Source organism: Heterocephalus glaber, unplaced genomic scaffold (genome assembly GCF_053883595.1).
Source record: "Heterocephalus glaber isolate CG9 unplaced genomic scaffold, H.glaber_assembly_v1.0 deba00001606, whole genome shotgun sequence".
Lineage (NCBI taxonomy): Eukaryota > Metazoa > Chordata > Mammalia > Rodentia > Bathyergidae > Heterocephalus > Heterocephalus glaber.
In genome coordinates this window covers 37,628,167-37,642,104 of record NW_028258377.1, presented here as the reverse complement: position 1 = coordinate 37,642,104, position 13,938 = coordinate 37,628,167, and the positions used below count along the sequence as shown (strand labels likewise).

The following is a 13,938-nucleotide window of genomic DNA, read 5'->3' as shown; positions in this document are numbered from 1 at the left end:
AGATCCTAAACAGGAATTTATTTTTTCTCTGCTTCTGGGGTAGTCATCACTGCTATTCACCAAATACTATATCCCCAATTCTCTACTTCATCTGCATGTCTTTTTCTGTTTTCAAAGTTAAGCAAGGACATGGGATTTGTTCTGGCCAATAAAATGTGAACACGAGAATTATGTATTAGTTCGAAGTAGCTGCTTTTAAATGGCTTGGCAAACTTTTTCTATGGAAGGCCAGATGTACAATTAGGCTTTGTGGGTTCCATGATCGTGGTCACAACTATTCAGCTCTGCCACGGTAGGCTCAAAGAAGCCATAGTAACAGGTAACCAAATAAATGCGGCTGTGTTCCAATAAATCTTTATTATGGACACAGAAATCTGAATTTCACATCATTTTTGGATGTCACAAAATGTTATTCTTTGACTTTTTCTAACCATTTCAGAATGCACAAACATTCCTATCTCAGAAAGCACAAAAAAACAGGGGATAGGTCAGACTCAGCCAAAAGGCAATAGTTTCCCAACCCCATTTTTAAAACGAAAATAAAAATAAATCCATGAGTGACTTGCTACATTCCCTTCCCTTACCCAGAAACCACAGAATCACTGGTAGAGGTGAATCCTCCTTCAGCCAGGATCCCAGAGTGACCAGGATGAGCTGAGATCCCGATCGCTTCTCACTGAGAATCAACGTGAGCAGAAACTGTACTTTCATTGTTAAAGTCACTGAGATTTGGGGTGTATTTGTTACTGCAACTCCTCGCCTCTGAAACAGTCCATGAAGCATTTTTTCTAAGAGAATTAATGGAATAGACAAAATAGCACTATTAATATTTAGCAATATTAAAGGTTTATTAGGAAAAGAAATGATTTTTCAAACACACTTAAACATCTTTTGTAGTACCTTTCTCATTAAAATAATAAATTATGCACAAGTGATTTTAATCTGTTCATTAAAGCAAATCCTTAATATGCAAACACTTGACATCTCCTAAGTCGATTTAGAATCAAGGTGGATTTTTTACAACCATGACTCTGCATTTCCTTTTCAAGGATATTCACATTTAGACTGGTCTTTCTCCTAATGTGTCCCATCAGTGAGGTTGACAGTTTACGCAACTCAGCATCTATCAGCCTTTCTGTCTATAGTCTAAAAGATGAGTAGGAAATAGAAGTTTCCAAAAATAAACTGTTCCAAATACTACATTTTCACAATACATGATGGAGAAAGAAAGAGACAGAAACAGAAAGCTATACCCTGTGGCTGGGCACATCTCCTGACCTCTCTAGGTCTCAGTTTACCCATCTGTACACCGGGAGGTGGAGTAAATGACCTGCATGAGCTCTTCTCACTGAGACACTCCAAAACTAGATACAACTGCAAGCAGACAATTTGAAACGAATGCTTTTACACCTGACTACAAAAACAAAAGAGAAAAGACCTTTGGACGCGCCTCAATCTATTTTATAAGAACCTTCACCTAAGGAGCCAGATATGCCCATTTTGAGGCCACCGAATTAGCTTAGAATAACCAGGAAGTTAGCAAAAGGAGACATACAAGTGAACATACGAGAAATGTTCTGTTTCACGAGCAATAAAACGATGCAGATTTAAAGACTGAGAGACTCTGTACCATCTACTGACTTCGCAAGGATTCATTACGAGGGTCCTGCCCCATGTTAATGAGGATGAGGAGTAAAATGGTCTTGTGCTGACGGCAATGTTGGTCAGCATGGCTTTTCTCAAAGGCAGCTTGGCAATGTGAATGGGCATACTCTTCGGCCAAGCAACCCCACGGTATCGACCACTTTTTCTAGAGAAAAAAAAAAAATGGAAACACACCACAAAATGTAGATAACAACTGATGGATGCAACATCATTTCCAATGACCAGAAACAAATTAGAAACAGTAAATGACCCAAGGCAAGACACAGTGTAAATAAAAGATGTAAAAATAAATAAAACTGTATAAAAAACTATAAATAAATGATGGTATCTTGATATAGTGGAAATGTCCTTCAGCCATTAAAATCAATGCTGCCATATATAATATATGCTTAATTTTTGTTTTGGGAGAAAAAAAGTGAAAGTTGTTTATATACATGAAAAAAGGAGTGCAAATTTTTCACCAAAAATGGAAGTAGTAGTTATCTCCAGAGATGTTAATTTTCTGAATTCTAGTTTTGTTTTTAATAGTTTTTTTCTGGAGAATAAAATGTGATTGTGCTAAAATTTTTTAAAGTATAAATCTATATATGTATTGGCTTTAAAATGTGTTCTTGATGCAATTGAAAAGTTTTCTTTTAAAGTCAGCCATCAAATAATATGTATAGTTAGGTCATGTTTCGAAAACTAAGAAAAAGACAGAAAAAATGCAATAAAAAGTAATTGTTACCTCAAAGGTAGCACAACGAGTGATTCTTTGTTTTGTCTCTTTTCACTGATTAGTCTATGCTAAAATAATTTCTATAAATTATTTTCTCTAAAAAAAGAAATAGAAGAATCTTTTTCAATACAAAGAAATTGATTGATAAAGTCACAGAGTTCCAGCAGGTTTGCCCTCAGTACTAACTGAGTCGCCTAGACGGGTCCCCTCACACACATCCACACAAGAAGTAACGCCTTCCGGGCCTGTGGATTCACTGCCTGACAGAATGAAGTCTTGGGGGCCGATGCCAGGAATAAACAAAAAACAAACAAAAGAATGCTGTCTTGCCTGGTCCACTCTGTGTTGCAGTTCTAAAACACGGAAGGCTAGATGCTGCATGAGGAAAAAGGGATTGATTTAGTTCATGGTACTGCATCTGTAGGGCCCCTGGCTGCTCTTCCACGGAGAGGGTAGCAGCATCGCAGGACGACGCCAGGGTGGGGAAGAAAGAGGGGATGAAGGGACCCGGATGCTCCCAAGTCCCGCGAGAGCCGGGCGTTCGTTCACCACAGCCTGCGGTGCGCTGGGACCCGCCTCCTGCCACCACCACGCGGAGGAGTGAAACAGCAGGAGTGTTTCGATTTTTCTGAGTCCTGCTTTTAAAATGTGTCTCAGAAGTGTATTTTGCTTTTAGCTAATCTAACATCTTCATCTTATAGAGTATTTTGTCTATTTTCATTTTATATGGTTACTGATATATTCAAGTTTAAATCTAGACTCTTACTTCATTCCTGTTTGTCCTGTTTGTTTCCCTTTTATCTTCTTTTAGATTAATGAAGTATGTTTATTATTTCATTTTTCTCTAGTCTTAGCTTATTAGTTATACATTATTTTACAAATTTTATAGAGCCTATCCTAAATTGAGTGCATTCTTGATTCTAATGAAAGCCTAAAATGAATTAGCATTGTGTATTACTTCCTAAACAATAAAAGAAATTTACAACACTAATTTCATTGTCTCCCTGCCTTTTTTACTTTTTCTCATGCTTTAAATCAATATATATTTTAATCCCAGAAGACACAATTGTTCAAATTTTAAAATATGAATATATACACACATATGTATTATATGCTTTCCATTTTTTTTCACTCATTCCTCAATTTCTATACTTCACCTGGGATCAATAGCCTTCCATCTTAAAAAAGGAAAATCCTATTTCTTTAGGATGAGTCTACTAAATACTTTTGCACAATTTTTGTTTACCTGAAAATGTGTTTTGGAAGCTTTTCATTGGATATGGAATTCTAGGTTGGAGATTATTTTCTTTCGGCCATGAATAATGTCATTCCATTGCTATTCATTGCTATTCTTATTCATAGCAGGAAATTTGTCCTTCCTTCCTCTATGTCTTTTAACAGTTCTTTTTCTTTGATTTTTTGGCAGTTTTACTATGCTATGCCTAGATGTATTCCTTTTAATTTATTCTATTTAGGGGTCATAGTGCTGCTTGAACCTGTGACTTGCTGTTTTCATCAGTTTGGGAAAATTCTTGGCGATTGTCTTTTCGAATATGGTTTTCACTCCCTCTCTCCCCTTCCTGGGCTCCAATTACACAGGCTAGACCATTTCACCATATCCCACTTGTCTCTTACTATTTTTCTATATTTTTCCCACCGTCTTCATTCTGGAAATTTTGTATTCATCTTCTCACTAATTTTCTCATCCACTACATTTCATATGTTGTTAAATCCTTCTCCTGAAGTCTCAGTTATTGATTCTTTAATTTTCTAATTTCCATTTGATTACTTTATAGTTTCAAATTCCCCACTTGTTTCTCAGAGCCTTGCACATATTAATCAGAGTCATCTCAAAGTCCTCTTCTGACAACTCTAACCCCCAGGATACCAGCCTGTAAGTCTATTCCACAGCATGTATTCTCTCTTGGTTTTCTTTCAATTCTTGTCTTACTGTACACTGATTTTTACAGACATTGTGGAGAAAATGAGAGTCTCTGGATGATGTTGCCTTGCTCAAAAGAGCCTTCGTTTTTGTTTCTGGGTTCAGAGTAAGGAGAGATGACCTTAATCTAGGGAATGATGAGCTGATTTAAAGGCCATCTTTGGCTTTTGTGCGGCCTGCCTGTCTCAAACACTTTACTGAGTCAGGAGCTGCAACTGAAACCCAGGGTGTTTACCAAGGACCTTCCTACTTGGCAGAACTTGAGCCATAATTTTTTTTCAAAGTCCTGTAAAAATGCCAAAAGCTGTGCTCTACTCTTCAGACCTTTACGGCCACTTTCTGCTCAGCTTCTCAAGAGCTGTATTTAAGTCAGCAAATAACTTGGGGGGGAAAGACACCAGATATCTGGCCTTTCTCTTCGGTTTTCTCTTCTCTCAGGAATCTAGGGCCTCTTGGGTCAAGATTTTGTCGCTTTGATGGTTTGCAGAAGACTTCAACATATGTTTAATCAATTTTGTGGAGCTATGCTCCAGTTATGATGGCTGTAAAACAAGCTCCTCCAAAACATAGTGGCTTCAAATCATGTCGTTAACATACGATCTCCCACAGTCAGTGCGGTCAGAAATTCAGGAGCAGCTCAGCTGACAATTCCAGCTTGAGAACTCTCAGGAAGTTGCAGGTCCAGGGTGGCTCCTACAGGGTTCACCTCAAAGACTTCTTCACTCACTTGTCTGAGAAGGCTGGAAGATCTAGAATTTGGGCTCCTCCAGCTTCTGTCCTTATTCTTTATGTAACCTCTCTATGTGAGGGCTACCACATGGAGGCTACAGGTTACCTGAACTTCCACAAATTAGCTCAAGAAAAGGGGCAAAAAGGACAGCCACGTGGGAGGTTCTATGGTACAGTCTCGGAAGTCATGCAGTTTCACTTTGGAGCATTCTCTTGGCCGTGACTCTTACGAAGCTCTGCCAGTGTAGGGAAGGACATAAAAGCTGCCTCTCAGGCAAGAGCTGGGCACATGCATGGGACAGCTAGTGATGCAACCATCTTGGAAATATAGTGGCTGCACCTTCTCCAGCTGTTCTCAGATCAGCTCCTGCCACTGCCAGGACTAGACACTCCGTCCCCACCTACTTGGAATTTTCCTGAGTTGAGATGCAACTCCATGACCGTGTTCTGGTGAAGGACACCTCTGTTTGGAAGCTCATGCTTTGGCTCGGCTCAACCCACCCATCTTGTCAAGTGTGGACGCATCTTGTCAGAGGCCCCATGAGACCCACGTGGCATGTCCAAGTCACGACCTGACTCTTCCGCCACCTTACTCAGGCTCACCCAGAAGCCTGGTTCTCTGACCCCAGCACAACAAGGAAAATCCAGAACACTTCTCCTTATCTATGCTGCCTTTACTATAGTCCTACAAGCCGATACTTTGCAACAAATATTCTGTAAAACCCCTGGTCCAACAAGATGTGGATTCTATTTTTACATTTTTTTTTCAGAGAACTTTACATACTATTTCCTCCTCATTCAGATTCATAATGTATTTTAGCATAAAGCCCCTGATAGTCTGGGAGCAAAATAAAATCTGTTTAACTTTGTTCCAAGTTTTCTAAACTTACTTAATCAGGAGAACTGGGGAGAGGGTATCTTTTTCTTATACCAGTTACCACTCCGTGAACACTATAGATCACCACAGTGTTGGGCAGAGCTTGCTCAGATTTTGGGACCGTAGACTAAGTGGTGCAAGATAAAACATTCTGCCTCAAATCCCCTTAAGGGCATGAGGTCAGGGCTGACCGCCCTTTGGCTCAGTGGGTGTTGCAAAGATGAGGTGTGTACCATTTTCCAAATTAGCCTGATGAATGCATCAACCTTTCCTACCTGCCAATAACACAACAAGAAGTTTTAAAATCCTTTTGTTTACTGTTTGCCAATACACATGGGGCCATTAGCCAGTTGGCAGGCCTCGTGTGAGCTTCGTATCTGTCAGCTTGCAGTGAGCTGCCCACTCTCTAGTTGAGAGCCATGATCAATCTCCCGTCAGTGCTAGAGGATTGCAGGGGTGAGGGGTGGAGAGAGCAAGGTGGTTTGATGAGCAAGTGAGCAACAAAGAGAAAGAGACAAAGCCTTCCCTCTGACCTCTGCATCCGAGAGTCCTCCCACCCGGCCTCATTCCGGCCTTTGCTGCCTGTCTGTTCTACCAGTCTCTTGATAATTTAGATGCTCTTCCAATTGAGAGCTGTGTTGTTTCATAAAGCAAAGACAATCAACTCTTCCCCAGTGCCCCAATAGCCTCTCTGTGTGTTTACTTGAGAACAAATGCTGTTATAATTTCTTTGGGGAATCAATATCTTCCAGTGCATATGCACTGCCCTATTGGAGGTTCAGATCGTACAAGGAGAGAAGGGGAAATTTATTGCCTTGTAAATGCTGGCAGAAGGTAGTAGCTTTAGTGAGAGCTGTAATTAAAGTTTTGCTGATAATAAAAAATAGAGGCAATAAACAATCACACAGATTTTCCAGTCCTCAGCCCCAGAATGGCTGAACCATCACAGGTCCTCAACCCTGGTGGTTTGTCGAGCAATTAGTGTTTGAAGGTGAAGGTCTTGTGCCCCCAGAAGCTGCCAGCTCCCAGACCCTTGGGATGCCCTTCACATCCTCCCGGGCCCAGCTGGCTACAGGCATTCAGTTTTCCATCTGCTTCCACCAACTTTATGGGCAGCAGGCAGCAAGGTCAACCTTTATTTTACCAACTGCTTCAAAAGATGGCTGCTCAAGGCAGAACGCTGCCAGGCTAAACGCCAGTACGGGCTTTGAGAACAAAGATCACAAGGAGAGGACAAGGACTTGCACTCCAGAATGATGTGAAGTGGACAAGGAAGGACACTGTTTCTCATCGACCTTCGGCAGGGATCCCCATCCCAGGAATTCACTAAGCCATCCACAACAGCACACGGACAGTTCCCAAAACTGATCACTTATCTCGCGACTGAGCACTTTCTGTGCAGTTTTACGTCTGTTCTAGGCTTGGTGGAGGCAGGGGAGTCGCAATGCTCAGAGAGGACAAAGGCCACCCTGTGCCCCAAGGAGGCTAAGCAATGTCGGCCGTGTCTGTGGAAACCCAGTCTCCCTGCCGTGGCTAAGGAGAGTCATCTCCTCCCTGTGATCTCTGGCTGCTGTCTGTCTTCAAGGTTTCCTGAACACTGGGCATCAGAATAAGGTCAACTGGCCCAAAGGAACCAGAAAATATCTCCTCCACCACCACCCCAGGTTAAGGTCCCCGCAGCGAGGAACTTTGCCTGTAATCTCCTGACCATCGTTCAATAAATATTTGCTGAGCCCCTACTATTTCCCACACATGGTATCACCAGTGAGCGGCACCAGATGCTTGCAGGACAAATTAACGCACTGACCTCCATACATGCCCAGATGCTCTTCCAAGAGAAAAGGTCTGAGTCTTTCTCAGAAATAATAGTGTGTGCTGGATGAGCACTTTCACTCTTTCGTTCGGCTCTCAAAACTATGCCCAGGGAGGCAGAGACTGGCGGCAGAGGGCAGCAAGGCTCAGAGAAGTCAGTGACACACCTAAGGTGGGGATCACATGGCCAGCAGATGCAGGGGAAGAGAAACGCTGGGGCCAGTGATGTTCCAAAGCCCATGGTCCTCCTCTCGTCATCTGTGCCACATGAGCTCCTCACCTGCCAGCACCTGTCTTCACTCCCCAAGGTCTGCTGAGGAGGAGCTGCCAGGTGCAAAGAGCAGGTTGCCCCCAAGTCCTTGAGAAGGCAGCTGGGCTGGAAGTAAAGAAATAAACACTCAAGGGGCTTACTGTCCAGAGCGGACAGGCCTGGCTGGGACTACCAGCTGGTCCTCTACCACTGAGCTAGGTCTCCAGATCCCCCTGTCTCACATTCTACCCTCTAAACTGTTTAGAAGATTAAGAGCTTTCTGGGATCTTAAGTAGAGTCCCTTGTTAGCATGCATGCTCTACTGAAAAAGGCCACAAAGGCAGCCACCACCCCGAGCACCAACCAGCAAGGGGCCCTTAATGGCAGGGCTCTTCCGGCCAGTGTTAGGCACACCTGCCCCCTCCGAAGCCAAGACCCTTGGGCAGCAGACCCAGCTAGGCACTGGACATGATAGTCCAGATGAGGTATACAGCCTGGGTTTCCCCAGAACACAGGACCCTCCAGGCACCTGACCCTCTGCCTGAGCAGCAAGTCCCAAGTCAGGACTGCAGCGATTCTGACAACTGCCCTGCGACCTCTTTCTCCAGTAGCCTGGAACATGCACTAGCCTCACTTTGATCATCTCCAAATGGGTGAGGGGCTAGTCCTGCCTCACAGCAGCCCCCAGGTCCCCTCCCCCCCAGGGAGCAGCTCGCCTGGGAAAGTCCCAATCAAGTGCCCACACCTGCAACTTTGCAGCCCCGTGGCTTCCCCAAGGCCCCCAGTGATCCCGGAAAAGGGTTTCAGACCTCGGGCTGCGGTGGCGACCCTGGGCTGCTGATTATCCAGTAAAATTACCAGCAGGCACTAAATCTATCCTCAGTTAACCCGGTGTCTTTAATAATAAAAGAGACTTTGAATTGGGGATGAATACAGTGTCTCACTCCCTCACTCTCACCGGTCTCCTGTCACTGTGCACTTATTAATACAATCGCAAATATACGGCTCCCACTCAGCCACTAAAATGCTCCTGTTGTTCCTGCTAATTCAACAATAAAATGTGGCTGTGCCAGCCATGAAAAGTGGGCTGTCATGTGACTGGGGCTCTGTGGGCGGTGAGCCCTGAAGTTTAGGGTCAGAACCAGCCACAAGGAGCTAAGTCACCACGGCCATAGGCAAAGGCACAGCCAAGCAGGACCCCTGTGAGCCACCTAAACTGACAGAAGCGTCCCCACTGTACTTGATTCCCACTACTACTTAACAAGTAACCACACACCCTTGAATTATTTCACAGTTCTGCAGGCCAGAGGTCCAGGCACACATCAAGCGGATTCTGCGCTCCAGGGCTCACGGGGCTAACGTCAGCGTGAGCTACATTCTCCGCCGCAGGCTTCACTGGGGAAGAACCCACTCCCTGGCTCGTTCAGACTGTGGGCAGAAGTCAGGGCTTGAGTTGTAGGACTGAGAGCCCCGCTTTCTTGCTGGCTGTCAGCCAGGTTCAGCTCTGGGGTGTCCTCCAGGTCCCAGGGGTTGCCACTGTCCCTCCACCAGAGGGCAGCTCACTCCACCAAAGCCACCAAGGGACCCTTCCTGCAGTCTTACGCTGTCTGAGGAGTGATGTCCATGCGCAGGCAGGGGTTCTGCGGCAGCTGGACCTCAGCTCTAACCCCACCCCCTTTCCCCACACGCCAGAGAAGAGCCCCGGGAAGTGCAGCAGCTCCTCCTCAGACCAGCTCCAATCCTGGCCAGGGGAGAGGCAGGTCAGACCGCGGCCAGCTTGGCTCACAGCTCACAGTGCGCTCAGGGGAGGCAGCGAGGCGCTCAGGGGCGACCCCTCTCTGGAGGGTAGCATGGAAGGATATTTTCACGAGCAGCCTCTTCGCTGGGTAGCCATAGTTACATTCAACCCAAAGGAGGTTCTTTCTGAGACCTTCCCAGACCCTCCTCAAACGATCTCCCATTTCTTTCCCACTGGGTTGTGTCCTTGACTGACTCTGGGCACCCAAGGCAGCTGTTGACAAGGTGCCAGCAAGGGGTAAAGACTATTCCAGGAGCACTGGGCTGGGAGCGGGGGTGACAGGCACAGGCAGAGTCCTCGTGCCTCACCCCAGATCGGTGGCCTCATAGCCATAGGGCCTGCTTGCCAAGCTCCTAGCTGGTGGCTCCCCGGGCTCCGAGAGAGCAGGAGGCGTAGACCCTGCCCTGCCTCCAGCTGCCCAAGCCCCTCTCACCAGCCTTCTCCCTGTCACCCATTGCCCGCATCCCTCAGAGCCTTGTTCTCTCACTTCCGCTCGCCCTCTGCTGTTGAGCCTGGGCAACATGGCCACATGTCCCGGGACACTTCTCCAATGCAGAGGCAGAATCTAATCCCCTCCCCTCCACTGTGAGTTGCTCACAGTGAATCCGCTCTAATGGATAGAGTACAGCAGACATGATGCTAAATTACTTCCGTGGCTAAGTCACAAAAGGCAAAGCAGCTCCCCCTGACTCCGGGTCATGTGAAGAGACCATCCAATCACCACCTCCAGCTCCACTCAGGAGAGGGAGGAGCCTGGAGGCCCAGCCACTGTCTGACTTCAGCCATGTGACAGAAGCTGCTGGAGAAGCCCGTGTGAGCCCAGTGGGTCCCGAGCACCGCGAGAGACGATGGTAGGAAATAACTAGGGTTGCTTTACACCCTTGAGTGTAGGTGAGTTTTTATGGAACACTGGAACAGGACTCAAGTCAGACTCCCAGCTCCTCCTCTCTCCTTCACAGCCACCCCAGGAGGGGCTCTGGGCACCCCCAGAGTGTTCTGCCGTGTAGATCGGGGCCCCTGGGATCAGTGCTCAGGTTCAGGGCCCAGCTCTTTCACCTCTGGCTGTGTGACCTTGGCCAAGTTTCTTCTGTGGACTCCAATTTCCACATACATAAAATTTCGAAAATAAAAAATGAAATCAGTGTCAAACGGAGAAAATTCACACCAAACTCCTGGCAAATAGCAAGCACCTGATAGATGGTGACTGTCATTATTCTCATCTCCACCATTGCACACATGAAACACTGTATCCCACCCAAGTGGGCCATGGGCAAGACCATGCTGACCTCTGCAACCACTCCCTCCCAGCCTGAAGCGAGGTCCCCAGTGGACACACAACAGATACTTGTTGAATGAATGAGTAAATGCATCAAATGTAACTCAGCCGGCTTCCCCACATGTCCACAAAATCAGTGTCCCAGCCAGACAGTGGACGGGCCATGGAAATGGGGAATGGGGTGTATACCCAGAGACGAGCCCATGGGCCAAGCGGATGAAGGCAGAAGGGTGGCCCACATGCCCTCCCAGCCTGTGAACATCTGGTCCCAGCCAGCAGAGGAGGACACGCCCACGTCACCTGACAGAGAGAGGCCAGTATCTTGAGTGCCTCAAAGCAGCCACCTGAGTGCCAATGTTGTTCCTGGCCGGGGACACACACACACACACCTGAGCCAGACCTGAGCCCACTGACTCCTGTCTCTGGTCATGGGGACTGTCAGCGGCCAAGGCCACCAGCTAGGGGACTCTGTGGGTGGTGACTCCCCTAAACTCTCTCCCTCATGTTTGCCCAGGCAAGTACAGAGGACCCTTAAGTTACAACCGGCCTGACATATGAACAACTTGAGTTAATTAGGTTAGTGGAAGATTCATCTGCCTCTTGTCATCTATAGCGTGTTCCCAGGTAAACATCCAGATCTCAGCTGTATTGACTTACACCAACTTGAGTTACAGCCAGCCCTTGGGAACCAATCAAGTTCGTAAGTCAAGGGTTCACTGTACTATTCTGCAGACCGGCCTCTCTGCAGCCTACTCAGTCCCTTCTGTGGTCCAGCCAGCAGCGTTGTGGCCTTCTCAAAGACCTCTCCACCCTCCTACCTCCACCTCCTCAGGCTCAGTGAGTTCCCTCAGTCTAGTGGACTCGGTGGCTCAGAAATTGAGAATCCAGCAGGGTGTGGTGGCGCATGCCTGTAACTAGCATTCAGGAGGCTGAAACAGAAAGATTGCCTCCATCCAAGGTCAGCCTGAACTACATAATTAGATGCTGTCTCAAAAAAAAAAGAAAAGAAAAAAGAAATTGCCAGTCCAATGACAACCATAAAACACTCGCTGTATGTAGGGGAAGTCCTGACTTAGAATCTCATCTCTACTACTTGCTGGCAACTCAACCAGGGCCGCTTTAACCCTCTTAAGCCAGAATTGTTTACCTTTGCATCTCTCGAATGACCAGTGATGTTGAACATTTTTTCATGTGTTTATTTGCTATTTCTAAAAACCCTTAGCCAACCTTATCAGAAAAAGGAAAGAAAAGGCCCAAATCCATGCAATTAGGATTGAAAAGGGTGAAATTACAACAAACCCAGCAGAAATCCAGAGGATCATCAATACCTACTTCCAGAACTTATATGCCAATAAGATGGAAAACACAGAAGAAATGGACAGATTCCTAGATACATATGAATTACCCAAGTTGAATGAAGAAGACCTAAAAATTCTAAACAACCCAATATCAACCAATGAAATTGAAAACGTAATTAAAAACTTACCAACTAAGAAAAGCCCGGGTCCTGATGGCTTCACTGCTGAATTCTACAAGACATTTAGAGAGGAACTGCTGCCACTACTATTTAAACTCTTCAGTGAAATTGAAAGGGAAGCAATACTCCCAAATTCATTCCTGGAAGCAAGCATCACCTTCATCCCCAAAGCAGAGAAAGACCCAACCGAAAAAGGGAACTATAGGCCAATCTCATTAATGAACATAGAGGCAAAAATCCTTAATAAGATACTGGCAAACAGAATGCAGAAGATCATCAAGAAGATCATACACCCTGACCAAGTGGGATTCATCCCAGGGATACAGGGATGGTTCAACATATGCAAATCAATCACTGTAATACACTATATCAACAGAGCCAAGGACAAAAACCATGTGATCATCTCCATAGATGCAGAAAAAGCATTTGACAAAATCCAACATGCATTTATGATAAAAACCATAAATTGGAATAGACGGTCTCTACCTCAATCTGATAAAAGCCATCTATGAAAAACCAATAGCCAATATCATACTAAATGGTCAAAAACTGAAATCCTTCACACTAAAATCAGGAACAAGACAAGGATGTCCACTATCACCACTCTTATTCAATATAGTTCTGGAAACATTAGCCACGGCAATTAGACAAGAGAAAGAAATAAAAGGAATAAAGATAGGTAATGAAGAAGTCAAATTGTCATTATTGGCAGATGACATGATACTCTATATAGAAGACCCCAAGAACTCCACCAAAAGTCTCCTAGACTTAATAACCGAATTCAGTAGAGTAGCTGAATACAAGGTCAACACACAAAAATCAATAGCATTCCTCTACACGAACAACAGACTGAGATAGAAGTAGGGCAAACAATTCCTTTCATAATAGCATCCAAAAAACTGAAATACCTAGGAATCATCTTAATGAAAGAAATCAAAGACCTCTTCTCTGAAAACTATAGCACTCTGAAAAGAGAGATTGAAGATGATATCAGAAAATGGAAAGACATCCCCTGCTCCTGGGTAGGAAGAATCAATATAGTGAAAATGGCCATACTTCCAAAACTGCTATACACATTCAATGCAATCCCAATTGAAATCCCAGCAGCATACTTCACGGACCTTGAGAAAACAATCCAAAAATTCATTTGGAACAAGAAGAGACCCAGAATAGCAAAAGCAATTCTAAGTAACAGAGACATGGCAGGGGGTATCACAATCCCCAACCTGCAACTATACTACAAAGCTACTGTGATAAAGCAGCATGGTACTGGCAAAGAAACAGAACTGAGGACCAGTGGAACAGATTAGAAGATGCAGAAACAACGCCAGACACACTCAGCCATCTCATCTTTGATAAAGGAGCCAAACACCCTCACTGGAGGAAAGATAGCC

The 13,938-nt window shown here is 45.2% G+C and overlaps 1 long non-coding RNA gene across 1 annotated transcript in view; it reads right to left on the bottom strand.

The window, feature by feature from the left end:
* The window catches only part of LOC147823009 (uncharacterized), a 193,982-nt gene extending 181,396 nt beyond the window's left edge, over nt 1-12,586 (bottom strand). Inside the window, exons 1-2 of the long non-coding RNA XR_015444861.1 lie at nt 2,714-12,586; nt 585-788 (exon numbers count right to left, since the gene is read on the bottom strand). This is a non-coding gene — a long non-coding RNA (uncharacterized LOC147823009). The remainder of the gene's footprint in view (nt 1-584; nt 789-2,713) is intronic.
* Between the last annotated feature and the right edge of the window lie 1,352 nt (nt 12,587-13,938).